Genomic DNA, 27,853 nt, shown 5'->3' with positions numbered 1-27,853 from the left:
ATAGTTAATATTATTTAACAAAGGACTATTTACTTAAAAAAAAAAAAGAAAGAAAGAAAAAATAGTCAAATGAGGCTATGCAAAGCACTGACCCGCTTTGGTGGGAGTTACACATTAAGGCACTGTATCAATTATCCATTGATGCATAACCAATGATCCCAAAGCCTGGTAGCATAAAACAACAAACATGTATTATCTCATAGTTCCTGTGCCTCAGAAATTCAGGAGCAGCTTAACTGGGTGATTCTGGCTTGGGTTTTCTCATGAGGTGGCAGTTATGATGTCACACAGGGTTGCAGTCATCTGGAGGCTTGACTGAGACTGGGGCATCCACTTCCAAGATGACTCATTCACATAGTTGTGGGAAGGAGGTTTCTGATCATTACCATGTGGTCCCCTCCACTGAGTTGCTTGAGTATCCACACAACATGGCAGCCAACTGCCCCCAGAGCCAATGATCCAAGAGAGACCAAAATAGAAGCCACAGTGTCTCTTATCACCTAGCTTTGGAAGTCTCATTCTGCCATTTCTGCAATATCCTATTGTGGTTACACAAATCAGCCCTATTCAATATGGGAGAAGACTACACAAGGGCACTAATGCCAAGAGTCAGGGGTCACTGGGGCCATCTTGGAGGCTGGCTACTTGTCACTGATACATCTATGTAGCTTAATTTAGCTCCTGCTTTCCTTTCTAGGAAAACACACTTCTGGAATTTCAAAATACCAGGTGCCTAAGAGCCCAGGACAGAAACCTGATTCAAATCTTCCTTTTAAAAGGATGATTTTGTTGGTTTTGTTGGTTCACGTAGCTGAGGAAAACAAAGGTGGAAAAATAATAATATCTGACATTTACTGAGCTCATATTACATGCTAAGCCCATGTTTCAACTCACCTAATCCTTATAAAGACCTTATGAGGTAGGTGCTGAATGTAAAGCAGGAAGCAATCCAGGGATCTGAAAGCACTGGTAACTTCTTTATTCATTTCGGCTTCTGTCCCAGTGCTGATCTTCTCTCAGACTCCTCCAGGTGGCAGGTACACAGTCATCATTAACTCAGTGGCCATGGCCTGAGAGTTGCTGATGCAAAGGGAAAGAAATGGTTTCTCTTGCCTAGTTTCAGTTGTAAAATCCCAAGGAAAACTTCTGATTGGCTCAGCTTCGGTCATATGTTCATTAGTGGGCCAACCATAACGGCCAGAGGGAGTGACAGGAAGTGGCAATTCCTTGGAGAAACTAGGGGTGATTCTATCATAAAAAGGTGTGGGGGAGAGTAGATCAGGCAGACATAATCACTGAAGGAGGAGAGGACAGGAGATTTATAGGAAGAAGATCTGTGAAGAGGTTTGGGAGGAGTTAAGAAGGGAAAGCAATCAGTCATTTTTCCAAAGGCCAGTCTGCAGGGCTGGGACTGAGCACAGGCTGAAATCAAGGTTGGACCATCTCTCAGCCCTTCTCAAGCCCTCCAGGCCTAGCAGTCTCCATCTGATCCCATATTGGAAATGGACATGGAAGACGCCACACCTTTCTCAAGCTTTCCCTAGGAAAAGAGGTGGGTGAACTGGCCTGAAGAATCTGAGGTCAGACCCAAAGTAGCCCCTCACTGGCAGGAAGGTTCTTTTTGGTCTCACTTTTTGTCTTAAACGTATCAGAGTTTGCATCACACTCCATGAAACTTTACTGTGTGTCTTGTTATAAAGGTAGTTTATCCTGTAAAGACCTTTAAATAAAATGGTTAATTCAGGGCCTATATTCACCCTGTGGTCTTGGTAGCTGCTGGGATGCCGCTGTGTACCATAGAGCTCTCGGTGCCCTGGTTCAAGAAGCTTGGGTACATATGGTTGGCAAATCCAGACCCCAATGGCATGGAGTACGGCAAAGGGCAGAAGGATGGCATTGATGTGGGATACTCCTGGGGGATTCATACTTTGCCCAAAGCCAGCTTGACATTCCCCCTTCTCTTCATTGAGCCTCCATCCCTGTTCTTCATTCACACTTGAACCGGACCTGGGGAGAGGGTGCATCTTGGGGCCGAGAGACTATCCTGGTGCTGGGTACATCCCATGACCCAGTATTAATAAGCACTCAATAGATATTCACCAAATGCATTGCTGCTTTAGAATTCAGCAATAAAGTTAGATGTTTCCTAAAAATGTCTTTTAGGTCTTTATGAAAATCACTTTGGAAATATTTCATAAAATAAGAAAAAAATCATCAACTACAATCATAAAAAATAATAATTTTGTAAAAATATTCTAATAATTATCAAATATTGTAACTGTTTATATACAATTATAAAATTTAGCAATTATAAAAGACAGTAAGAGTTGTCCTTTGTTCAGTTTTTCCACGTAACAGACTTGGCATTGTGTTTTCCTCTATGAGGTCAGTATGAGAGTAAGGTTTGAAAACAGCAGTCACTCTATTTTGTATTGTTTTATATCCTCTCCTTGCCACAACTGAGTGCCCTAAATATATATCCAGCTCCTCCTGACCCCTACCTAAATATTAAGTCACCATCGACTAGCCTTTTGGGAGGCCAAGGCAGGCAGATCACCTGAGCTCAGGAGTTGGAGACCAGCCTGGGCAACAAAGTGAAACCCCATCTCTACTAAAACACAAAAAAATTAGCTGGGCATAGTGGTGCACGCCTGCAGTCCCAGCTACTTGGGAGGCTGAGGTAGAATAGCTTGAACTTGGGAGGCGGAGGTTGCGGTGAGCCGAGATCTCACCATTGCACTCCAGTCTAGGTGACAGAGCAAGACTTGTCTCAGAAAAAAAAAAAAAAAAAAAAAAACAGACACAATTGAGACTATGGGGTCAGCCAGCAAGGCTGGGACTGGGGTACCCTGACGTACACTCTCACTGATTCTCCTAAGATACTCCTTTTTTGCCTACATAACGGTCAGGCCAGGAGGTCTCCACACCAGGCTCTGTTCTTCTGGCGGGCCCCTGACCTTTTGCGTCCTGGAATAAAGCAGAAGAGCAGGATGGCATGGCCGTGCTGGAAACAGCACTTGGGAAAAGGCCACAGACTCAACTGCTTGCTCCACAGCACGCACAAGGGCCACTGCCAAAAATATAATTACCCAGAAATGTGGAACCAAGACAATGCAGCAGAGGAGACTGAGCAGGGACAGTGGGGGAGGGACGGAGAGGCTGGAGGAAGTAGGGCTGGTTCTGAGGGACGGACAGAGTCCCTCTCAGTGGCCCAGTGAGCTGAGGCTGGAGAATAAGAGGCCCCAGGCACCAGGGAAGATGCATCTGCAAACTAGAAGCTTCTAAGGAAGTTGACTTGACTCTCTAACCTTTCTGGAAAGAGAGAAGCCCTTTCCATCCTGCAAAATTGTGAATGGTCACTTTGTAATGGAAGAATCAGGCCGTCTTCCCTAAAGAGAAGCAGAGGAGGAACCCACGCAGCTCTCCTCTGCCCACTCCGTGTTAGGCAAAACTAATCTCCCTGCTCCTCAGAGGGGATGGGAACAAAAGGTGGGCTACAAGCTCATCTGTGGAGAAACTAAAGAGGAATATTCGCTGAGATCTTCGACCCAGAGGCTTTAGTGCAACTGCTAAGCTCATTTCAGGTCGTGTGACACTCTTGTGCCAATCCTCACTGGTATGATAGTTACAGAAAAGCTGGCATTCGTCTTTGCTCTAACAATGCCCCCATCAATGTACAATCTATAATAAATGATTATTAATGACAAGTTATGGGGCACCTCTGAATTGCTATGACTATCTCCAACCCTGAGAATGTGTCCTAAAACACACCAATGCATAGATGTGACATTGGAAATATTTAGTGACTGGGGCCTCAACTGCATCAGAACCAGCAACCAACCAGCAATCGGAACCAGGGGACAAGGTTCTGAGACATTATCCTGTGCCTGGCATTGACAGGTTGGTTTATGAGTCATGGGAATCTCCAGGAGGTCCCAGGGAAGTGCCAGAGCAGAAGAGGGGACACTTGGGGATTTCAGGGCAGTGCTATTTACCAATTGACATGGAACTATTTCTTTATTTTAAAAACAGAGAGGCCAGACGCAGTGGCTCACGCCCATAATCCCAGTACGTTGGGAGGCCGAGGCAAGCGGATCACTTGAGGTCAGGAGTTTGAGACCAGCCGGGCCAACATGGTGAAACCCTGTCTTACTAAAAATACAAAAATTAGCCGGGTGTGGTAGCACTCACCTATAATCCCAGCTACTAGGGAGGCTGAGGTAGGAGAATCACTTAAGCCTGGGAGACAGGTTGCGGTGAGCCGAGATCTCGCCATTGCACTCCAGTCTGGGTGGCAGAGCAAGACTCTGTCTCAAAAAAAATAAATAAATAAAAATAAAAATAAATTAAAAAAAATAAAAACAGAGCCAACTGAAAATCCACATATGAAACCATGAAGTTGCATCCCTTCTTCATTCACACCATATGCAAAAATTAACTTAAAACGTACCACAGACTTAATGATAAGAGCTAAAACTATAAAATTCTTAGAAGAAAATATAGATATAAATGTTTGTAACCTTGGACCAAGGAAAGCCATCTTAGACACCAAAAACACAAGAAACCTGAGAAGAAATAGATCAAAATACAAAACTTGTATGCAAAGGATGGCACCAAGAAAGTAGAAAGATAACCAACGGAATGAAGGGGAATATTGGCAAGTTACATATCTGATAAGGGAATCATATCTTGAATGCAGAAAGAACTACTACAGCTCAGAAATAAAAGACAAACAAATATGAAAATGGCAAAGGATCTCAATAGACATTTCTCCAAAGATAATATACAAATGACCAAGAAACACGTAAAAAGATGTCGAACAACATTAGCCATTAGAGAAATGCAAATCAAAACCACAATAAGATACTACTTTGCACCTGCTAGGATGGCTATAATTTTTAAAATGAAAAATGACAAGTGTTGGCAAGGATATGGAGAAAATTGTCACCCTCATACAATGTTGATGGGAATGCAAAATAATATAATGCCTTTGAAAAGCAGTTTGACAGTTACTAAAAAAAATTAAGCAGTTTCCTTATGACCCAGAAATTCCACTTCTATGTATATAGCCAAATGAATAAAAATGTGTCCATATAAAAAAACTTGTACATAAATATTTATAGCAGCATTATTCATAATAACCAAAAATGGAAACAACTCATATGTTTATCAACTGATGAACAGATAAGCAATGTTGGTATAGCCCTCCAGTGGAATGCTATTTAACCATAAAAAGGAATGAAGCACCAATATACACTCCAGCATGAGTGAACTCTGAAACCATCCTAAGTGAAAGAAGCCAGTTGCAAAAGATCACATATTATATGATGCTGTTTATGTGAAATGTCCAGAATAGGCAAATCCATAGAGACAGAAAAAAGATTAGTTGTTGCCTAGGGTTACAGGGACTGGGAAGAAATGAGGGCAACTGCTAATGGGTACATAGTTTCTTTTTAGAGTGATGAAAATATTCTAATATTGACTGTACTGATGGTTACACAACTCTGTGAATATACTACATGCTGTAGAACTGTACACATTAAATGGGTGAATTGCATAATATGTGAATTCTATCCCTGGAAAGTCATTAGATGTGCCACATTGGCCAATACACAAACATGCTGTTTAAAAATGCAGACATGAGTGTGCATGAGTGCATGCACAAACACACCCCAAGCAGACACAAACATGAGAAGAAGAAATTGAGAGAAACTGATCAATACGAATGGTTGTGAATATTTTTTACAAGGGTGGCCACAAAGAGTGAATTCTTGCTGCATAGTTTTGGCATAGGAGGTCCTGCTGAAAATACATATAATTTTACCTCCCCAAAAGAATAAGAAGCTTTTGTGCCCTCAAATAATTATGTTCTGGAACTTTCTTATTTGGGCAGTTTCTAGGAGTTGTACCTGTATCCCTATTATTACAGAAATAGGACTCCCAATGGTAATATTTGAAGAGACACCTACATGAAGCTTATAAAATCCTGGTGCTGTTTCCCCCTCAGAAAGAACAGTCTCCCTGCCATACCAGCAAACTGCTTCTGCCTAACACCAACCGATGAGAGGCAGTGGAAGAAGATGCTCTCTGGGAAATTACAATGCAATGATTCAGTTCCATGTCTGGGAAAGATGGAGGCCTTGTAGCTCACACCCAGGCCACGGCAGGGAGCCCTGAGTTATATACTGTGTGGGGACATGAGGGAAGGCTATTTGCCAAGCAGAATAAATCCATGTCTTTTTCAGAGGGGCCTCCAAAGTAACAAATGCACTCACTGATTAAATGCAATTCCAGGGCAGATGAGTTTGGGTTCAGGAAAACAATGTGGCCCGCTCGATGACTCATCTTTTGTGCTGCTGCACACTGTCACCACACTTGACTGTGCTGCCACTACTGATATCTGACACTTGTTGAGCACAATGATAAATACTTACATGCTTATCTCATTTCATCCTCAGAACCACTCAATAAGGTCAATGCCATCATCACAACCACTTTGCAGGTGGAGAACTGAGGTCCAAGGGGGCAGATGAAGTTTTGAACCCAGTTCTGCCTGACACCATTGCCAAGTCATAATCACTTATGCTTCAAAAGCAGGAGCTCTGAACACAGGCTTACAAACCAAGAGGGGAGGAATGGCAGAGGAAGGGAGAAGCTTGTTCCTTGTTTTCTTTGGTCATGGCATTGAATTATTGTTGAAATTCTCGAGAGGCAACATTTCTGAATACAAGAAGCATATGAGAGAAATATCCTCATCCAAGATACAGGAAGAAAAGAAATTGGAGAAATTATACTGAAAAAAAAAAATCTCTCTGCACATGTTTAGGGAAGACAGAAGGAGCAGGGGCGAGTGAGGAAGATAAGACTACAGAGATGCCAATCAAAGACTGGTCCAGGTCCTCTTACCTTAGTCCACTCCACAACACAGACAGAAACCCCTCACCTCATGTTCCAGCAGCAACCAAAAGGTCCTCCTGTGAAGGACACTGCCTCCTTCTCTTTTCCTTCTCCTTGCATTCCATTCAGGGATCCTACCCATAGATGAATGAGAACAGGTTTAGAAAACACATTTGCCCAGTGTAGACTTAACCTGAAGTTTCTCGGTAGATCCACACTGAGCCAGGGGGAGAAGTCTGTGGGACAAGAAGGAGAACATCAGCTGGGTGCAGTGGCTCACACCTGTCATCCCAGTACTTTGGGAGGCTGAAGCAGGAGGATGACTTGAAGCTGGGAGTTTGAAACCAGTGTGGTCAACATAGCAAGATCCCATCTCTACAAAAGAAAAAATTTAAAAATTATCCAGGCATGGTGGCGTGTACCAGTAGTCTCAGCTACTCAAAAGGCTGAGTCAGGAGGATCACTCGAGCCCAGGAGTTTGAGGCTGCAGTGAGCTATGATTGCACCTCTGCACTCCAGCCTGGGCAACAGAGCAAGACCCTGTCAAAAAAAAAAAAAAAAAGAAGAAGAAGAAGAAAAGAAGAAGAGGAAGAAGAAGAAGAAGGAGGAGGAGGAGGAGGAAGAAGAGGAAGAAGAGGAGGAGGAGGAAGAGGAGGAGGAAGAGGAGGAGGAAGAAGAAGAAGAAAGAAGAAAGAAGAAAGAAGAAAGAAAAAGAACATTGACTGGGGCCAGAAGGAGTAGCTGAAGTTTCAGCACCAAGTCTAATGGGCCACCACTTTGGTTTCCTTCTTTAATTACTTTTTTTTTATTTTGGCATAATCTCAGATCTACAGAAAAGCTGCAAGAATTGTAAAAATAATTTCTAGGATGCCCCAATTAAAAGACACAGACTGGCAAATTGGATAGAGTCACGACCCATCAGTGTGCTATATTCAGGAGACCCATCTCATGTGCAAAGACACACATAGGCTCAAAATAAAGGGATGGAAGAATATTCATCAAGCAAATGGAAAGTGAGAAAAAGCAGGAGTTGCAATCCTAATCTCTGATAAAACAGACTTTAAACCAACAAAGATCAAAAGAGACAAAGAAGGGTGTTACATAATGGTAAAGAGATCAATGCAGCAAGAAGAGCTATCTATCCTAAATATGTATGCACCCAATACAGGAGCACCCAGATTCATAAAGCAAGTTCTTAGAGATCCACAGAGAGACTTAGACTCCCACACAATAATAGTGGGAGACTTTAACACCCCACTGTCAATATTACATAGATCAACAAGACATAAAATTAACAAGGATATTCAGGACTTGAACTCAGCTCTGGACCAAGAGGACCTAATAGACATCTACAGAACTCTCCACCCCAAATCAAGAGAATATACATTCTTCTCAGCACCTCATTACACTTATTCTAAAATTGACCACATAATTCGAAGCAAAACACTCCTCAGCAAATGAAAAAGAGTGGAAATCATTACAGTCTCTCAGGCCACAGTGCAATCAAAGCAGAACTCAGGATTAAGAAATTCACTCAAAACCTTACAACTACATAGAAACTGAACAACCTGCTTCTGAATGACTACTGGGTAAATAACGAAATGAAGGCAGAAATAAAGATGTTCTTTGAAAGCAATGAGAACAAAGACACAATGTACCAGAATCTCTGGGACACATTTAAAGCAGTGTGTAGAGGGAAATTTATAGCATTAAATGCCCACAAAAGAAAGCAGGAAAGATCTAAAATTGACACCCTAACATCAAAAATGAAAGAACTAGAGAAGCAACAGCAAACAAATTCAAAAGCTAGCAGAACACATGAAATAACTAAGATCAGAGCAGAACTGAAGGAGATGGAGACACAATAAACCCTTCAAAAAATTCATGAATCCAGGAGCTGTTTTTTTGAAAAAAATAAACAAAATAGACTTCTAGCCAGACCAATAAAGAAGAAAAGAGAGAAGAATCAAATAGATGCAATAAAAAAAGATATAGGGGATATCACCACTGACCCCACAGAAAAACAAACTACCATCAGAGAATACTACAAACACCTCTGTGCAAATAAACTAGAAAATATAGAAAAAATGGATAAATTCCTGTACACATACATCCTCCCAAGTCTAAGCCAGGAAGAAGCTGAATCCCTGAATAAACCAATAACAAGTTCTGAAATTGAGGCAGTAATTAACAGCCTACCAACCAAAAAATGTCCAGGACCAGACAGATTCACAGCCAAATTCTACCAGAGGTACAAGAGGAACTGGTACTATTCCTTCTGAAACTATCCAAAGCAATAGAGAAAGAAGGAATCCTCTCTAATTCATTTTATGAAGCCAGGGCCACCCTGATACCAAAACTTGGCAGAGACACAACAATAAAAGGAAATTTCAGGCCAATATCCCTGATGAACATCAATACCAAAATCTTCAATAAAACACCTGCAAACTGAATCCAGCAGCACATCAAAAAGCTTATCCACCATGATCAAGTCGGCTTCATCCCTGGGATGCAAGGCTGGTTCAACATACGCCAATCAATAAACACAATCCATCACATAAACAGAACCAATGACAAGAACCACATGATTATCTCAATAGATGCAGAAAAGGCCTTCGATAAAATTCAACACCCCTTCATGCTAAAAACTCTCAATAAACTAGGTATCAATGGAACATATCTCAAAATAATAAGAGCTATTTATGACAAACCCACAGCCAATATCATGCTGAATGGGCAAAAACTAGAAGCATTCCCTTTGAAAACTGGCATAAGACAAGGATATCCTCTCTCACCACTCCTATTCAACATAGTAGTGGAAGTTCTGGCCAGGGCAATCAGGCAAGAGAAAGCAATAAAGCGTATTCGCATAGGAAGAGAGGAAGTCAAATAGTCTCTGTTTGCAGGTGACATGATTGTATATTTAGAAAACCCCATCATCTCAGCCCAAAATCTCTTTAAGCTGATCAGCAACTTCAGCAAAGTCTCAGGATGCAAAATCAATGTGCAAAAATCACAAGCATTCCTATACACCAATAACAGACAAACAAAGAACCAAATCATGAGTGAACTCCCATTCACAATTGCTACTAAGAGAGTAAAATACCTAGGAATCCAGCTTACAAGGGATGTGAAGGACCTCTTCAGGGAGTACTGCAAACCACTGCTCAAGGAAATAAGAGAGGACACAAACAAATGGAAAAACGTTCTATGCTCATGGATAGGAAGAATCAATATCGTGAAAATGGCCATACTACCCAAAGTAATTTATAGATTCAATGCTATCCCCATCGAACTACCACTGAATTGGAAAAAACTACTTTAAAGTTCATATGGAACCAAAAAAGAGCCCACATAGCCAAGACAATCCTGGGCAAGAAGAACAAAGCTGGAGGCATCATGCTACCTGACTTCAATCTATACTACAAGGCTACAGTAACCAAAACAGCATGGTACTGGTAGCAAAACAGATATATAGACCAATGGAACAGAACAGAGGCCTCAGAAATAACACCACACATCTACAACCATCTGATCTTTGACAAACCTGACACACACAAGCAACGAGGAAAAGACTCCCTATTTAATAAACGGTGTTGGGAAAACAAGCTAGCCATATGCAGAAAACTGAAACGGGATCCCTTCCTTATACCTTATACAAAAATCAACTCAAGATGGATCAAAGACTTAAACGTAAGACCTAGGACCATACAAATCCTAGAAGAAAACCTGGGCAATACCATTCAGGACACAAACAACCCCATCAAAAAAAAATGGGCAAAGGATCTGAACAGACACTTCTCAAAAGAAGACATTTATGCAGCCAATAGAAATATGAAAAAATGCTCATCATCACTGGTCATTAGAGAAATGCGAATCAAAAGCACAATGAGATACCATCTCATGCCAATTAGAATGGTGATCATTAAAAAGTCAGGAAACAACAGATGCTGGAGAAGTTGTGGAAAAATAGGAACACTTTTACACTGTTAGCTGGAGTGTAAATTAGTTCAACCATTGTGGAAGATAGTGTGGCGATTCCTAAAGGATCTAGAACTAGAAATACCATTTGACCCAGCAATCCCATTACTGGGCATATACCCAAAGGATTATAAATCATTCTATGATAAAGATACATCCACATGTAGGTTTACTGCAGTACTATTCACAATAGCAAACACTTGGAACCAACCCAAATGCCCATCAATGATAGACTGGATTAAGAAAATATGGCATATATACACCAAGAAATACTATGCAGTCATAAAAAAGCATGAGTTCATGTCCTTTGCAGGGACATGGATGAAGCTGGAAACCATCATTCTCAGCAAACTATCACAAGATCAGAAAACCAAATACCGCTTGTTCTCACTCGTAGTGGGAGTTGAACAATGAGAACACATGGACACAGGGAGGGGAACATCACACACTGGGGCCTGTCAGGGGGTGGGGGGCTAGGGGAGGGATAACATTTGGAAAAATACCTAATGTAGGTGACAGGTTGATCAGTGCAGCAAACCACCATGGCACGTGTATACCTATGTAACAAAACTGCATGTTCTGCCCATGTAACCCAGAACTTAAAGTATAATAATTTTTAAATAAAAGAATGTCTACAAGCCTTTCACCCAGATGCCCCATCTCATCTTTCCCTCTCAAATGATAGACAGATACAGATATATACAAGTACATAAACATACACAAGCATTACAAATAGAGACATATGCATATATACAAGTACATGTATACACAGGTATACATACATGCTCTCTCTCTCTGTGTGTATATATATATATGCACACATACACATTAAAAACCACTGGTACCTGGAATTCCTATTCAACACTGCAGAGCTCATTAGATCTTTCTGCTTCCCATACTGGTAATTCTCTTCCCATCAGTGAGAAACCTGGCTCCCACTACGCACAATATATTTACTTTTTGCCTAATCCCAGAATACAATCAGTATTTTCAGAATTCATCATTTATTCATCTGCAAAAAAGAAACCTCCCATCTAGCATTTAAGACTGATTAGTCCCAGGAATTTGAGACCCGCCAGAGCAGCATGGCGAGATCCCATCGCTACAAAAGATTTTGAAAATTAGCTGGGTGTGGTGGCACGTGCCTGTAGTCCCAGGTACTTGGGAAGCTGAGGTGGGAAGATGACTCGAGCCCAGGAAGTTGAGGCTGCAGTACGCGGTGATTGCGCCACTGCCTTCCAGCCTGGGTGACAGAGGGAGACCCTGTCTCAAAACAAAAACCAAAACCAAAACAAACAAACAAACAAACAAAACTCAGAGTTCTTTAGTCCTTATTCCAAGCACTGTGCTCCAGTCACTGGTTCAGCCCCTCTCCCACCTCCACCTTCCTTTCAATGTGGTTGCGTGTTTCATTTGAAATACAGTTGACTTCATTTGTTTCTACTTACATCTCATTTTAAGATTTTTTTTGTTCCTCCTTGTTGTCTTTTCCTTCCTTTTTTCCTTCCCTTCCTTCCTTCATTCTTTCCTTCCTTCCTGCTTCCTTCCTTCCTCCTTTCTCTGTCTCTTTTTCTTTCGTTTTGAATACATGAAATCTTAACAGGGTTCCAAGAGTCAGAACTATATGAAAAGATATACTCAGGGTAGTGTCGTTTCTTTTTCATTCCTTCTCTGCTTTCGGCCTCATTACCACCTACCCCCGTAACTAACCAATCTCATTATTTCTGTCATATCTTTCTAGTTCTGCTGGTTCTTTTTTTTTTTTTTTTCCTTGCACAAAGGGGGAAATATTTTCTTATTTCCCCTCCCTTCTTACACAAAAGGTAGCACCCTACCTTAACAGTATGCCCTGGAGTCATCCCACATGTGTCCATAGATATCATTCTTATTCTTTTTTACAGCCGCAGAGAACTCCATTGGGTGAATACACTGTAATCACCTAACTAATCTCATGTGTGTGGGTGTTTAGATTGTCTCCGGTGTTTAGATTGTGTCCACTGTTTTGCAATTACAAACAATGTAGCAATTAATACCTTGTGCATACATATTTTCACATTATGGGAATGTTAGCTACTTTTAAATGTTATATATCAGTAAGGATTAGATCCAACTTTATGTAATAGAAAACTCAAAATAACAGAAATATATAATAGGTTATTGCTAGACACACAAAAAAAGATCCAGAAGCAAGAAGTCCAGGTTGTCACTGTGGCTCATGAGGGAACCTGACTCCTTCTGTCATTCTGTTCTTCCATTCTTAGTACGTTATTTCCATACTTAATTACCTCATGTTCTAAATGGCTGCTGATACTCCCACCATCACATTCATGCTCCAGGAAGGAAAAGGATGTAAGATCAAAAAGGGCTTTCTTCAGCTGTCACTTTTTTATGGAGACATTCTGAAAGTGTCTCCCAACAACTTTCACTTACATCTTATCTTCTAGAGTTCAGTCACATAGCTTCAGGGAGGTTGGGGAAATAGTCTTGCAGCTGGTCACACCACTACCTTCAGTATTTTATTTATTTATTTATTTATTTATTTATTTTTAAACGAAGTCTCACTCTGTCACCAGGCTGGAGTGCAGTGACGCGATCTCGGCTCACTGCAACCTCCACCTCCCGGGTTCAAGCAATTCTCCTGCCTCAGCCTCCCAAGTAGCTGGGACTACAGGCACATTCCACCATGCGCAGCTAATTCTTGTATTTTTAGTAGAGATGAGGTTTCACCATGTTGGCCAGGGTGGTCTCGGTCTTTTGATCTGATCTGCCCACCTCGGCCTCACAAAGTGCTGGGATTGCAGGCGTGAGCCACGATTAGGATTCTTTAGTTGAGGAGGAGGGAGAAATTGTGTATTGGTTGGGTAACTAGCAATCCCTACCACATGTTACTACAATTACATTTTCACTCCTTCTATCACTGCTGTACAACCAGTACGCCTTTTGTTTATGAGGGTGTCCTAAAAAGTCACTTCTCTCCCCTGAGTACTTTGGGATAATTTGAGGTGCATTCTCATAGTTCTGAACCAGTCTAGGGCCCTCCCTGCTTGGGGACCAGTGGGAGTGATGGCCACCGGCTCCACGGGAATGTCCAGGAGAATGCATTCACTGGGGCCACCCTGTTATATGAACCACCAGGAGCAACAGGTGTTTTCACGAGAAGGGAAAATACAATGATTGTATTAACCCGTTTTCATGCCGCTGCTAAAGACATACCCGAGACTGGGCAATTTACAAAAGAAAGAGGTTTAATGGACTCACTGTTCCACGTGGCTGGGGAGGCCTCACAATCATAGTGGAAAGTGAAAGGCACCTCTCACATGGAGGCAGACAAGAGATGTGACCTTGTGCAGGGAAAATCCTCTTTATAAAAGCATCAGATCTCATGAGACTTATTCAGTATCACGAGAACGGCGTGGGAAAGACCCACCCCCATGATTTAATGACCACCCACTGGGTCCCTCCCATGACACATGAGAATTGTGGAAGCTACAATTCAAGATGAGATTTGGGTAAGGACACAGCCAAACCCTATCAATGATCCTTCAACAAGCAAAGGAGATAAACCCAAAAGCCAGATGCCACTATCTTTCACCAGAGGTGAAAGTAACAATGTACTCAATGTCACCAAGAGAAGCAAATGTATCAAGAGACTTTAAAAAGTGCCCAGGTTAATCCTAGAGGGAATAGGGACTGTCATACAAAATGGCGTTACATACTAAAAGATGCTGTCAGGAGTGCCAGTAAAGGCAAAGCGCTTATGTGTGAGTTTGGGAGCGGAGCCTGCAGAGGGATGAAGTTCAGTTGGGTAGGAGGAGTGGGGACTGAGCTGTTGGATTTCTGCTCCAGAACAAAGAAAAGGGGACTCTCACAGTGGCTCGGTGAAAAGTACTAGAGTGTGATGGAGCTGAGTTCACACCCCAGCTTTATGAGTGACAACCATAAAGTCACTTCGTTCCTCTGGGGCCTCAACTTTCTCATCCACACTCTGCTTTCTAGCATGGAGCTGTGGGGAGAATTGAAGGATAGATTAAAGATTCGACAAGGCGGTTATTAATCATTAATAGTTACTGCCATGGCTGGGTGTGGTGGCTCACACCCATAATCCCAGCACTTTGGGAGGCTGAGACTGGAGGATCGCTTGACCCCAGGAGCTCAAGCTCAGCCTGGGCAATACAGCAAGACCTCATCTCTACACATAATAAAAAAAAAATTAACCAGGCATGGTGGTGCACGTCTGTAATCCCAGCTACTCAGGAGGCTGAGGTGAGAGGATTGCTTGAGCCCAGGAGGTTGAGGCTGCTGTGAGCCATGATCATGCCACTGCACTCCAGCCTGGGCAACAGAGCAAGATCCTGCCTCAATTTTTTAAAAAACAGTTACTATCATATCATTTAGTATGAAAGTTCTCAGTCAGTCCTTCCCTACGTGTTCACGTCTGGTTACCAGACCCTTCTCCCACTTGGACGGAGGTTTACAGAAAGGAGGAGGGCAAACACCTTCTTGGGAGATGCCGAACTACAGCCCCCCCAGGGAGAAAGGGTAGAAAACCACAGGTAAGGGATTTTCCACACTTCTTAGGGTTGACCCTCCTAACCGTCTGTCAGGTAGAGCCAGACAGCATGACAGGCCCAGGGGCCCACAAGAGGCCACCACACGTCAAGATATGGAAAGTTTCCCTTTTTCATGCCCTAACATGCTGGATCTAAAGGAGTTTTGTCCCCAAGGGGCTGTTCATTAAGGAATCACTTTCCTTACACTCAGGACTCCCGGGATGTCAACGTATAATTTAGTATTGTCCCAGTGACCACTGGCTGTGCAGCCCTGGACACGTCTCAGTCTCTGGAAATTGCCCTCCCTTTCCCCTCAGGGTGTTCTGAGACACCCATAAAAGCTCTGCTCTGGATGTTTGAAGTACCAGAAAGTGCTCAGGTTGACAAAACAAATGTGTCTGAGTAAGCACCTTAGTTCTTACTCATTAAATTCTTGGATAAGACCAAAAAAAAAAAAAAAAAAAAAAACAAAACAAAAAACAAAGAAAACAAATAAACAAAAAAACACCTGCCATTAATTGAACACCTACTATGTTCCTATACTTTATATGCATTCTCTCATCTCACCCTTACAACCATGCCACGGGTGTGGGAAGCAGCTATTATCATCCCCATTTTGCTGTAGATGAGATTCAGAGAGGTTATGAGGCTTGCCCAAGGTCATAGAGTCAGCAAATCGCAGATTTAGGATCCAAACATAGTGCTGTCTGACACCAAATCTATAGTCTTAAAAAGTTGGGTATGGGCCAGAGGTTGTGGCTCATACCTGCAATCCTAGCACTTTGAGATGCCATGGCAGGAGGACTGCTTGAGGCCAGGAGTTCGAGGGTACAGTGAGCTATGATTACACCACTGCCTTGCACTGTCCACCCTAGGCAATAGAGTGAGACTGTGTCTCAAAAAAAAAAAAAAGTTCAGGTCCTTTGGCAGAAGGTCTTTCAAAAGCTCAAAAGTGCAGCTTGGATGGGAGGGTGTCCTCTGGTGTGGGTCTTCCACAAGTCCCCAGAAGCCTTCATCCTACAAAAGACCCAATCATGTGCAAAGACAGCTGCTGGCACACAGCATCCACTGGTTGAGATGCAGATTTCCCCCTTTGCTTCTCAGCCACAGTAAAAGCAAAGTTTATTTTCATTGCCCCGCTTCCCCATGTTGGAAGAAAGCAGAGCCTGGGCCCCACATTCCATTCTAAGTAAGGGATGGGAGGGCTGTTAAATCTAATTAAGATGATTTTTGCATTTTGAAAGAAGTTTTACACACACAGACATACACACGCTCACCCCTCCCCCTAGGCAGAACCTTTGCATCATTTCCAGAATTGAGCTTGATGTCAGCCTGGTGCCACACTCACATCTGCCCACAACCATGAATCCATCTACAGACAGGTGGGCAGTCAGCATGCCATTTCAGAGGCTGCTCATTCAGATTTGGTCCGTTGAGACCAACACAATGCCTCACGCCTATAATCCCAGCATTTTGGGAGGCTGAGGCAGGAGGATCCCTTGAGCCCAGGAGTTCAAGATTAGCCTGGGAAACATAGCAAGACTCCGTCTTTACAATAAACAATTTTTTTAAAAATTAGCCTGGCATGGTGGCATATGCCTGTAGTCCCAGCTACTCAGGAGGCTGAGGCAGGAGGATTACTTGAGCCTGGGAGGTCAAAGCTGTGGTGAGCTATGATGGTGACACTTCACTCCAGCCTGAGTGACAGACAGAGTGAGACCCTGTCTCAAAATAAAATAAAATAAAATAAAATAAAATAAAATAAAATAAAATAAAATATAAACAAAATATTTGGTTAGTTCATTGCCTGGGTCTGTCTTCTCCCTCCCCTTTGGAAATTTTTTTTTCTTTTTTTTTTTTTTTTTTTTTTTTTTTTTTTTTGAGACAGAGTCTCACTCTTGTCTCCTAGCCTGGAGTGCAATGGCACAGTCTCAGTTCAGTGCAACCTCTGCCTCCTGGGTTCAAGCAATTTTCCTGCCTCTGCCTCCCAAGTAGCTGGGGTTACAGGCACCCGCCACCATGCCTGGCTAATTTTTGTATTTTTAGTAAACAGGGTTTCACTTTGTTGGCCAGACTGGTCTCAAACTCCTGACCTCAGGTAATCCGCCTGCCTCAGGCTCCCAATGTGCTGGGATTACAGGCACAAGCCACTGCGCCCAGCTGGAACTTTATTGGATTTCCCTTGCTCCCCGACTCCCCCATGCTCCATAAAGGAAGGCAATTGTGACCTGTAAGTAACTAAGATTCAAGTCTTGGGAATAGAATAAGAGGGATGGGACGCCACTAATAATGGGCTGTATCTTCCCACTCTGGCCTGAGCAGTCTTTGGCCAATTGAGGAAATCAGTGCTCTAAGACTGTCCTTCTCAAAGTGTGATCTGTGCACCAGCATCATCCACATCACCTGGAAACTTAGAAACCCAGGGCCTTAGACTCCACCTTAAGACATGCACATTCATGTCCGTGAAACTCCGCTCCAAGATCTGAAGACCTGGAGCCCTCCCCCACACCCCACCCTAAATCCAGACAGCTTAGCTTTCAGGAATGAGTACCTTGACACATGAACAAATAGTTCTTCCAGAAGGAAAGTTTGAGAAATATTACATGCCAGGCTCCTCCCGAGTGCACAAAATACATTAGCGTATTCATGGCCCTGATAAGTCCTGCATTAAAGCAACATATTTACTTGTGTTTCACTGAATGCTTCCCAAACTTATTTGGCCACAAAATCTTCTTTTCCTAGAACACCCAATTGTAGAATGTATTTTGGGAAGCACTGCCTTTACTTGTAAGAGAGGAAACCACAATTCTTTACCTCATCTTTAGGATTAGGCAGCTGTGCAAAATATGAGGTTGCATTTTAATAACCAGTTCCAAGACCTCAGGATGTACAAATCAGAAACCTATTTTAAAGGTGACAGGCAAGTTTACACCAATTACCTTTAACTAGAGTCACACCCTCCTATTTCCAGGATTTCAGCCTCAATTCCCACGGTCCGTCAAACTCAACATTACCTAGCCCAATTTCATTACAGAATGTGGCTCTCTGATAACATCACCATTTTTTCCCTAGGTTCTTCCCTCCCCTGCTTATTAATCCCCTACTCACCCCTCCCGGCCCCCACCCCACCACATCCCTGCACTGCCTTGGCCTCTCCATCTAATCAATTGCCAAGTTCATTAGATCTTATCTCCGTTATGTCTTTCAACACTTCCCACCCTGTTCCTTCTCCCTATGACTAACCCAGCCTCTTGCCCCCAGGCACCCTCCTGCCTTTATTTCTCTATAATTCATCCTACTCCCTGCAAATAGAAAGATTTCTCAATGCACATATGTGCTTCTGTCACTCATGGGCTCCAGTCCAGGCACTTGCTTAATTCTAATTCTAATAATATTATTCCCATTTTGAAGATCAAGAAACTGAGGCAGTGAGAGGCCACGTGACTTGCCCAAGGTCACATATATCATGAGCGGTGGCAGGAGGATTTGAGGTTGGAAATACGGTGCCAGAAGCTGAACGCTTGGTCCCTGCATAAATGCATTCTGCACCATGGCCTTCTAATAGTCCTGCTCATACCTGCTGCCTCTGCCGTGCAATATGGCACTGCGGTGGAATATGGCAACATTCTCCATCTCTAGCCATCAACACTGTCATGAAATTGCTGCCCAAACGCATCAAGTGAGGCACCTGAGATGCAAAATTTCAGAAGGCGCTCTGCACTCTCGCATCCCCAGGATGCTTTTGGGGGGAGGGCATCCTCATGTGCCCTCAGGTGGCCAAGCGCCTTCAGGTGGTGCTTTCATGGAGGGCATCCTTATATTTTGCAGTGTGGGCACCTCGCTTGCCTCACCCTAGTCCTGGCTCCACTCTGCACACATCATCTCATTTACTCCTTAGAAGAAGCCTGTGTTGTAGGCTGGTATCGTGATTATCATCATCAGCATTTTACAGATGGGAAAACTGGGGTGCAGAGGAGTAAAGTGATTTGATTTGCCTAAGTTGAGGTCCAGACTTAAACCGTAGGCCATCCAACTTTAAAGCTATGCTCTAACCCACAGGGCTCTGTGGGATTTGTTTATGGCCCAAGAATAGCATAAATGAAGTCTGTACTTGGCAGAGTGCTGGGGCATCCGTAAGAGGTGCGCTGGATGGGGCGCAGGGGCAAGAGCACACTGGGAGGGAGGAGGAGCGCACGGGGAGGTGGAATTTGAGATGAGACGAGAAGCAGCTAAGATTTCAACAGGTGGCACTTCGGGGGAGGGCATGCTAGGAGGAGGGAACGGGAAGTACAAGGTCCAGGGGCTAGGAAAGGGCAGGGGCTGTTCCAGGACAGTGTGGAGCTGGGTTTGGCTGGGGCACAGAGCACGTACACAGAAGGCAGTGTGGAGAGGCACTGGCTGGGGACAGGCCAACACTCGAGCACCCCTGGTGTGGTGGGACAGCTTTATCCAGCTACGTCCCAAGATAGGGAGACTTCTCTTGGGGCCAGAGTGGGCTTCAGACCCCCACTGAGTCCAGCACCTGCCCACATCTGTGGAACCCAGATGGGAGCAAACCTTTGTCTTTTCTCATTGGAGCTGAGTGCTTTGCCCCTGCATAAATGAATTCTGCGCCATGGCCTTCTAGGAGTCCTGAGAGCGTGGGAATGGGCCAAGGGCTCTCAGCTTGCCTGGGGCCTCGCTCTATTGTATCTTGGCCCCACTCAGTATGAAATAAGTAGGACCCAGAAAGCTCTCGTGGGCCAGGAGCACAGGCGAAGTCCTAGGGTGCACAGAGGAGGCAGAGTCACAGGGGCTGGTGTCTGGGCTCTTGCGGAGGTGAGAGCAAGGAGGCAGATATCAAAAGAGGGCTTGGCCACATGCACTGGGGGAGAGGAAATGGCCCATCTTCTCCCTTCCCTCTGCATGTAAAAACACATCCTGATTGCCACCATGCTAAAAAGCCTGGAAATGTCTTCTAAGGAAGACTGGATTGCCCTGGTTTTAGGGACATGGGCTCTTTCTCAATTACTTATGTCCAGATTGCCCTCCCTACAAATCCCACCTGGGGAAAACATTAATCCCTTAATGCTGTGGTCCCCACCCTTTTTGACACCAGGGACCAGTTTTATGGAAGATAATTTTTCTAGAGACTGGGGTGGGGGGATGGTTTCAGGAAGATTCAAGTGCATTACCTTTATTGTGTACTTTATTTCTATTATGATTACATTGTAATATGTAATGAAATAATTATACAACTCACCATAATGTAGAATCAGCGGGAGCCCTGAGCTTGTTTTCCTGCAACTAGACAGTCCCATCTGGGTGTGATGGGAGACAGTGACAGATCATCAGGCATTAGATTCTCATAAAGAGCACGTAACATAGATCCCTCGCATGCACAGTTCACAATAGGGTTCATGCTCTTACGAGAATCTAATGCCTGCTGATCTGACAGGAGGTGGAGCTCAGGCGGTAATGTGAGTGATCAGGAGCAGCTGTAAATACAGATGAAGCTTTGCTCTCTTACCCACTGCTCATTCCTGCTGTGTGGCCCAGTTCCTAACAGGCCACGATCGTGTGGTCAGGAGGTTGGAGACCCATGCCTGTAATGGGCTCCACAGCCACCCAGCTCTCTTCCCGCTGGCTCCCATCATACACTTGGTGTGGTCTCCCAGTGTGTCTGTCTGGACTCTCTTCTAAGACACGTGTTCTCAGCTGAGAGAAGCATGTCAGGGCTAGGGTGGAAGCTGCTGTGTCCACAGCTCAGCCCCACATAGCTTCACTCCCACTCCACATCTCTGTCCACATGGGGTGCCTTCTTGGTCCCCAGGAGGGCTCCCCACTGGAATCACAGCAGAGCAGGCCTATGGGTGCCCACAGCTGTGGCCTCCCTGCATGGCATCAAGGAAGTGGTTGGTAAATACTGGTTCAATGGAGTCATGAATGTTTCTAACGGGGTCTCTGCCAAGTCTCCATGCACCTGACACTTGGTTACTCAGCAAAGACCTCCCAGGCAACTGTTACCTGCCATCTACAGTCACTAAGTCTTCTCAGTAACTCCTCCGACGACCACTTCTTTATTGTAATAAAATATATATAACAGAAAATGTGCCGTCATAACCATTCTCTCTCATTCAAGTCTATCATTCAGTGACATCTACATTCACATTCACGATGTCATACAGCCACCACCATTACCTGAGTTCCAGAATATTTTCATCACCCCTAAAGGAAATCCCATACCCCATTCCCCCCTCCCCTAGCTCCCACCCTCAGCCTAGGCAACTGTTCATCTGCTTCTTGTCTCTATGGACTTGCCTATTCTGGACATTTTGTAGAAACGGAATCACACAATATGTAACCTTTTGTGTCTACTTTCTTTCACTTAGCCTAATATTTTCAAGATTCTTCTGTGTTGTAGCATGATCAGGACTCCATTCCTTTTTATGGCTAAATAATATTTCATTGTATGAATATACCACAAATCATTGATTCATTCATTGGCGGACATTTTGATTGTTTCTAGCTTTTGGCTATACGAGCAGCGCTGCTATGGACATTTATGTACATGTTTTTGTTTGCACATCTATTTTCAATTCTCTTTGGATATATCCAGGAGTGGAATTGCTGGATCATATGGTAATTCTATGTTTAACTTACTGAGGAACCACCAAGTCCTATTACCATTTCGTTCTGAGATGCATACACCTTTATCATAAGACATCTAGAAAATGCATACACACATAAGAAAACATTAAAATCACAAATAGTCCTGGTACTCGAAGATAAACATTGTCAGCTGTTCTGAATGTTTCCCACTAGAATTGTTTAGAATGCCTAAATATATACATATTACTACATAATTAAAAGTTTATACAAAAGTGGGATTGTATAAACGCCATTTAATGCCACACTTTAATGCCACCTTCTCAACGACAAGCCTGATTAAAACCGAACCTCAGTACTTCCTGCTACTTCCCAGTATGATTTTACGCCCTGGCATTTGCCATCCTCCATCTCATCTATATCGTGCTTATCATAAACAGGATTGCTGACTGTTTTGTGCAATGCCTGGCACACAGAGATGCAATAAGTATTTGTCAAGTGAACTAATATTTTTAAATGAATGAAAAGGCAACCCATTCAAAATTTAAACCGAATTTCAAATGCATTTGCCAATGTGCAGCAGAAATGGTTGTGCATTATTTCCTGTTGGTGATCATCTGCACAGGAATCTCCACAGCCCTCGTTCTTTCTCAAAATGCTTTATCTGAGGCATAAATGTGGTCCCTGGGAATCCTGTTGGCTAGAATCAGGTCATCACCAATCCTTGAGCTTTCTGAGTTTGATTTTGCAAGGAGGCCCCCTCATTTCCATCCCAGGCTCCCAGAAGGGCAGGGGGCTGGGGGTGGAAAAAATCCTCCTGAAAAATCTCCAACAGCCAGAGCCCATTTGGTCCTAATTTCAGAACGGGTTTCTTCCGAACTCCAACCAAAGCCAAGATCCCCAAAGGGAGACCATGTCTCTGCCTCCACCTTCCTGTCCATGTCAGAGCAATTCTCCCAGCCACCTTGTCACAAGCCCGCTGTGCTGCTGATATTAGTTACAGATGATGGCAATTAGAGGCCGAATCTCTCTGGCTCCTGGTAGAATATTGAGACAGAGCTACAGCTATTTTAAGATTTTAAGCAGATTTATACTTAGTGCTTCAAAGAAGGCCAGCCAGCAAGGAAAATATGGTAACTGTTGCTTTAAATTATAGCTATCATTACTTCAAAAGGATATTCAATCAGAAACCACTGAAGACTAAAACTATTTACATCTCCTGACACTTAAAAGCAAGCAAGCAGTTTTAGCCTGTCAGCCTTGGACATGTTGGCTACAAAGAGAGAGGTACCTCTCCGGCCTGCAAAGGAAAACATTTTCAAGGGAGCAGGAACTGAGAAGGTACCTTGGGAGTCCTCCTGCTCAGAGCTTGCCTGCCATCTCTCTCCCACAGCCTGTAAAGGAAGAGTTTGGGATCTGGGGTGTGTGACTCTGCCCAGGTCTGCAGACAGCAGTCTCCAAACCCCTGGAAAAGGTGGCTCTGTAAGCCAGGATGACTGCCCTTTTCTGCCTGGCCTCTGGCTTTCAGGTCCCTGCCCTGGGGAAATCCTGTCTCATCCCATTAATACAATTCCCAGGACAGGGCTGCCTCCTTCTTCTTCCTGGATTCCACTGCCTGGACTGGACAGCAGGGCTGGGTGATATATCGAGCAGAATCAGAGCCAGTGGAGCCCTTTGTTAACAGAGAGTGGCCCAAAGCGTGGGCTTTGAGGATAGACTTCTCCAGGTTAGAGTTCAGGCTCTTGAATTTACTAGCTGTGTGACCTTGGACAAGCCACTTAACTTCTCTGAGACTCAGCTTCCTTGTAAGTAAAACTGGGATGATTCAAATCTCCCTTTCATATGATTTTTGAGAAACTTCAGTGAGATGATATGCAAAGAGCACTTTATTAGTTAGAGTAATGCCAGATGCTGTAACAAATAGTCCCGACAATTTCAGTGGCTGAACACAATAAACCTTTTTCCCTCGCCTGACAATTCAAGGAGGGTGTTTCTAGTCAGCAGGCAGCTTTTCTCCCTGTGATTATTTGGGTGGTTTGGAATCCCTCCATCCATATCTATCATCTCCTGGGGTTCAAATGTCCTCTGCTTCTAGTCTCAGGAAGGAGAAAGAGGCAGTGGGCTGGGCCCTCTGAATGCAGAGATGAATAACATTTCACAGGTTACCCCAACTCAATAAATCTGTTAAGGAAAACCTCTTTTGCTCTGTGTGTGTCTATACCCTCCCACCCACCAGAACTTCACATTTGGAGTTAGACGCCCTCCTACTGGTTGCCATGGCCTTGTGCTCACCCGCATCAGCCATGGCCCCTAGAATGTAATTTTGTGGGCAGTGTCTGGACTTCCATTTTTCACAGAACAGAAGAACTCAGCACCTGGCACACAAGAGAGGTTCAATAAATATCGGCTGAAAGAATTAAACAGTAAAATCCAGGACCCTGCCACATTCCCCAACAGGGCAGGTACAGATTAGTGAATGTTCCTAAATGGGTGATTAGAAAATGTTACCGCTTGGCAATCTGGAGAAAGAATATTGTAGGCGTTTCCTATACCAGAGGAAAACTATGGCCTGTGGACCAAACTCAGTCCACTGCCTATTTTTGCAAATGTTTAATGTTTTGTTATGTGTGTATGCATTTTCTAAACATCTTATGACAAAGTTGTATGCATCTTGGAACAAAGTGGTAATCAGACTTCGTGGTTCCTCAGTCAGTTAAACATAGAATTACCATATGATTACTAAAAAGTCAGGAAACAACAGGTGCTGGAGAGGATGTGGAGAAATAGGAACACTGTTACACTGTTGGTGGGACTGTAAACTAGTTCAACCATTGTGGAAGACAGTGTGGTGATTCCTCAAGGATCTAGAACTAGAAATACCATTTGACCCAGCCATCCCATTACTGGGTATATACCCAAAGGATTAGAAATCATGCTGCTATAAAGACACATGCACACGTATGTTTATTGCGGCACTATTCACAATAGCAAAGACTTGGAACCAACCCAAATGTCCATCAATGATAGACTGGATTAAGAAAATGTGGCACATATACACCATGGAATACTAGGCAGCCATAAAAAAAGGATGAGTTCATGTTCTTAGTAGGGACATGGATGAAGCTGGAAACCATCATTCTGAGCAAACTATCGCAAGGACAGAAAACCAGACACCGTATGTTCTCACTCATAGGTGGGAATTGAACAATGAGAACACTTGGATGCAGGGTGGGGAACATCACACACCAGGGCCCATCGTGGGGTGGGGGGACAGGGGGGGATAGCATTAAGAGAAATATCTAACGTAAGTGACGAGTTAACGTGTGCAGCACACCAACATGGCACATGTATACATATGTAACAAACCTGCACATTGTGCACATGTACCCTAGAAATTAAAGTATAATAAAAAAAGAAAATGGACTACTACAACTAAAACAACCCAAAAAAAGAATTACCATAAGATCTAGGAATTCCCCTCCTGGATATATACCCAAAAGAATTGGAAATAGATGTGCAAACAAAAACGTGTCCACAAATGTCCATAGCAGCACTGTTCATAGTAGCCAAAAGCCAGAAAACGTTGCTGTTTTGCACCTGTACACAAGGGGCCTGGGAAATGGAGACCCTGGCTGGGTTACTGCCTCCCAGGGTGAACTCTACACTACGGCAGAAAAAGCTCAACTTTTTGGTGGACAGGTAGCTGCTCTCTGCCTCAAGCACTTAGGGCAGTGTTACTCATTAATATTAATATTTTAACTGTAATTGTTTTCTAATTCAACCTTCCAATTGTACAAATGAGATCCAGGGAGATGAGTGCAAGATTACGGCTAGTCAGTGACAGCACTAGAAGTGGAACAGAACTCTCTTGGCCTCTGACCCACCCTGCGAGCCAGGAGAAGGAAGAAGTTCCGACTCAGGGCTATTTGCTTCAGATAGGCAGAGACTTTGGAAAGTTCATTCCCCAAGACTTAGGAAGCCAACATTTCACGGCTGCTGATAATTTTGTAGGATGGAAGAAGGTCAGTTTTGCTCTTCTCCTGGGTTCTGGAACCTTCCTAACCTGCTCTGCTCATCTGGAGCCCCAGCCCACTGTCACCCCTGCCCTCATCTCCAGACTCTTCTTCCAGCAAGTAAGAGTCACAGCAGGTACCACGCTGGGCGGAGGCCCATGATCTCCAGGTGGGAGGAGGTGACTGCCTGTCCCTGCTCGGAAGCTGTTAAAAAGAACACCTTCTTCTTGCCTTGACCCCATGGCCCACTCTGCCTCCAGCCTGGGGTGGGTAAGGCATGTCCCTTGTTGTCTTGGGCTCACCTCAGCTCCCCCCTTGCCATATAGGCCTTGGGTGGCCTGAACAGGTACACACAGGCTATGCAGCCTGAGAGACAGCAAGGTGGGGCAGGTGGTGGCATGGGAGTAAGGTGGATGCTGTGTGTTACCTGGGCAAGTCACTTCCCTCTCTCGGCTTCCACTTCTCCAGTGCCACCTGTTCTGCCTGGCTTGTGGGGCTGTAGAGGGTGGGGTAAAAATCTGCAGGCACGACAATGTCTTGCACAGTGGATGCTTGCTGATTTTTCAACCTCTCCTACTAAATTCCACCTTCTTTTCATAACAGTAATTGGATTTGTGTGTGGGAATTACCTAACACTCCCCCACTGTGTGTAGTCTTGAAGGACTGTCAATCAAGTTTCCACACCCCTTCCCTGCCCAATGGGTGTGTACATGACTCCAGATCAACCAATCAGAAGCTTCCCTGGGACTTTGAATCTTGAGTGAAGTCACAGAGGACGGGAGAAAAAGAGAGAACGGCTGGAGTTGTTTCTTCCCAGCAGGGCAGCCTGATCCCACCCACTTGTACACACACACATGTGCACACACTCTCACGCATGGATACTCACACTCACACTGTCACACACACACACTCACACACACACACAGATACACACTCACATGCTCACACACACAGTCACGCACATATTGTCTCTCACACACCATCACACTCACACATTCACACACTCACATGCTCGATAACACAAGCACACACTCTCACGCACTCACACAATCACACATGCTCACAAGCTCACTCACATGCTCGCACACACACTGTCTCTCACACACACTCTCTCTCACACACACATACTCGCACACACACTCTCACATACACACACTATCACATACTCGCACATACACACATTTACACTGACATCTGAGTCCTACAGTACTTGCAAATCCTCCCTAAGGATTTGCTTGTTTCTTCAAGGAGGTCATTAGCCCCTTAAGGGATGACCTCCTATAATTCTGGATTTTTCTTTTCCCCAGTTAGGCTTGCAAAGCAGGGATGGAGGGATGGAGCACCAGCTTCTGTGTCAAGCAGAGCGGGCTGCACTCCCAGCGCCCCGGTGCCTCTGGCTCTTGAGGCTTGTTCCTCATCTCTAGCTCCACAGAGTTGTCCAGAGGCTCACAGTGGGAATACATCAATAAATTACGTATTGCATTAAAATGAGTTGTTACTATTATCACAATTGTTATAGACACTTAAACCTGAAGGCAAATAAATGATTTTTAGCTGCAAAATGGATCCTATTCTTTTCGGGGGGATGGCTGGCGTCAAGGAAGGTTTTGCTCCGAGATCTAGCTTTTAGGTCCTGAACTCAGATTCCCCTGATGATTTCTCAGCACCCACCATATGCCAGGAGTCACTCTGGGTGCTTTTAAATAAATTTTCTGGAAGCCAGAAGGTCTAAACAATAATAATTTCCTTTCAGTTCCTATTTTTTCTCAAGAACTAGGAGTGTAGCCGAGTGAACCCCTTTTCTAGAAGGGTGTGGTTATCAAC

The 27,853-nt window shown here is 43.9% G+C and overlaps 1 long non-coding RNA gene across 1 annotated transcript; it reads left to right on the top strand.

Annotated features, from left to right (window-relative positions):
• Positions 1-1,113: 1,113 nt before the first annotated feature.
• Positions 1,114-27,610, top strand: LOC105494091 (uncharacterized). The gene is made up of 3 exons (XR_011616152.1): positions 1,114-1,580; positions 26,028-26,149; positions 27,337-27,610. It is a non-coding gene; the product is annotated as an uncharacterized lncRNA (long non-coding RNA).
• The last annotated feature ends 243 nt before the right edge of the window (positions 27,611-27,853 follow it).

This window comes from Macaca nemestrina, chromosome 18 (genome assembly GCF_043159975.1).
Source record: "Macaca nemestrina isolate mMacNem1 chromosome 18, mMacNem.hap1, whole genome shotgun sequence".
Classification (NCBI taxonomy): Eukaryota; Metazoa; Chordata; class Mammalia; order Primates; family Cercopithecidae; genus Macaca; species Macaca nemestrina.
This window is presented reverse-complemented; position numbering and strand designations above follow the sequence as displayed.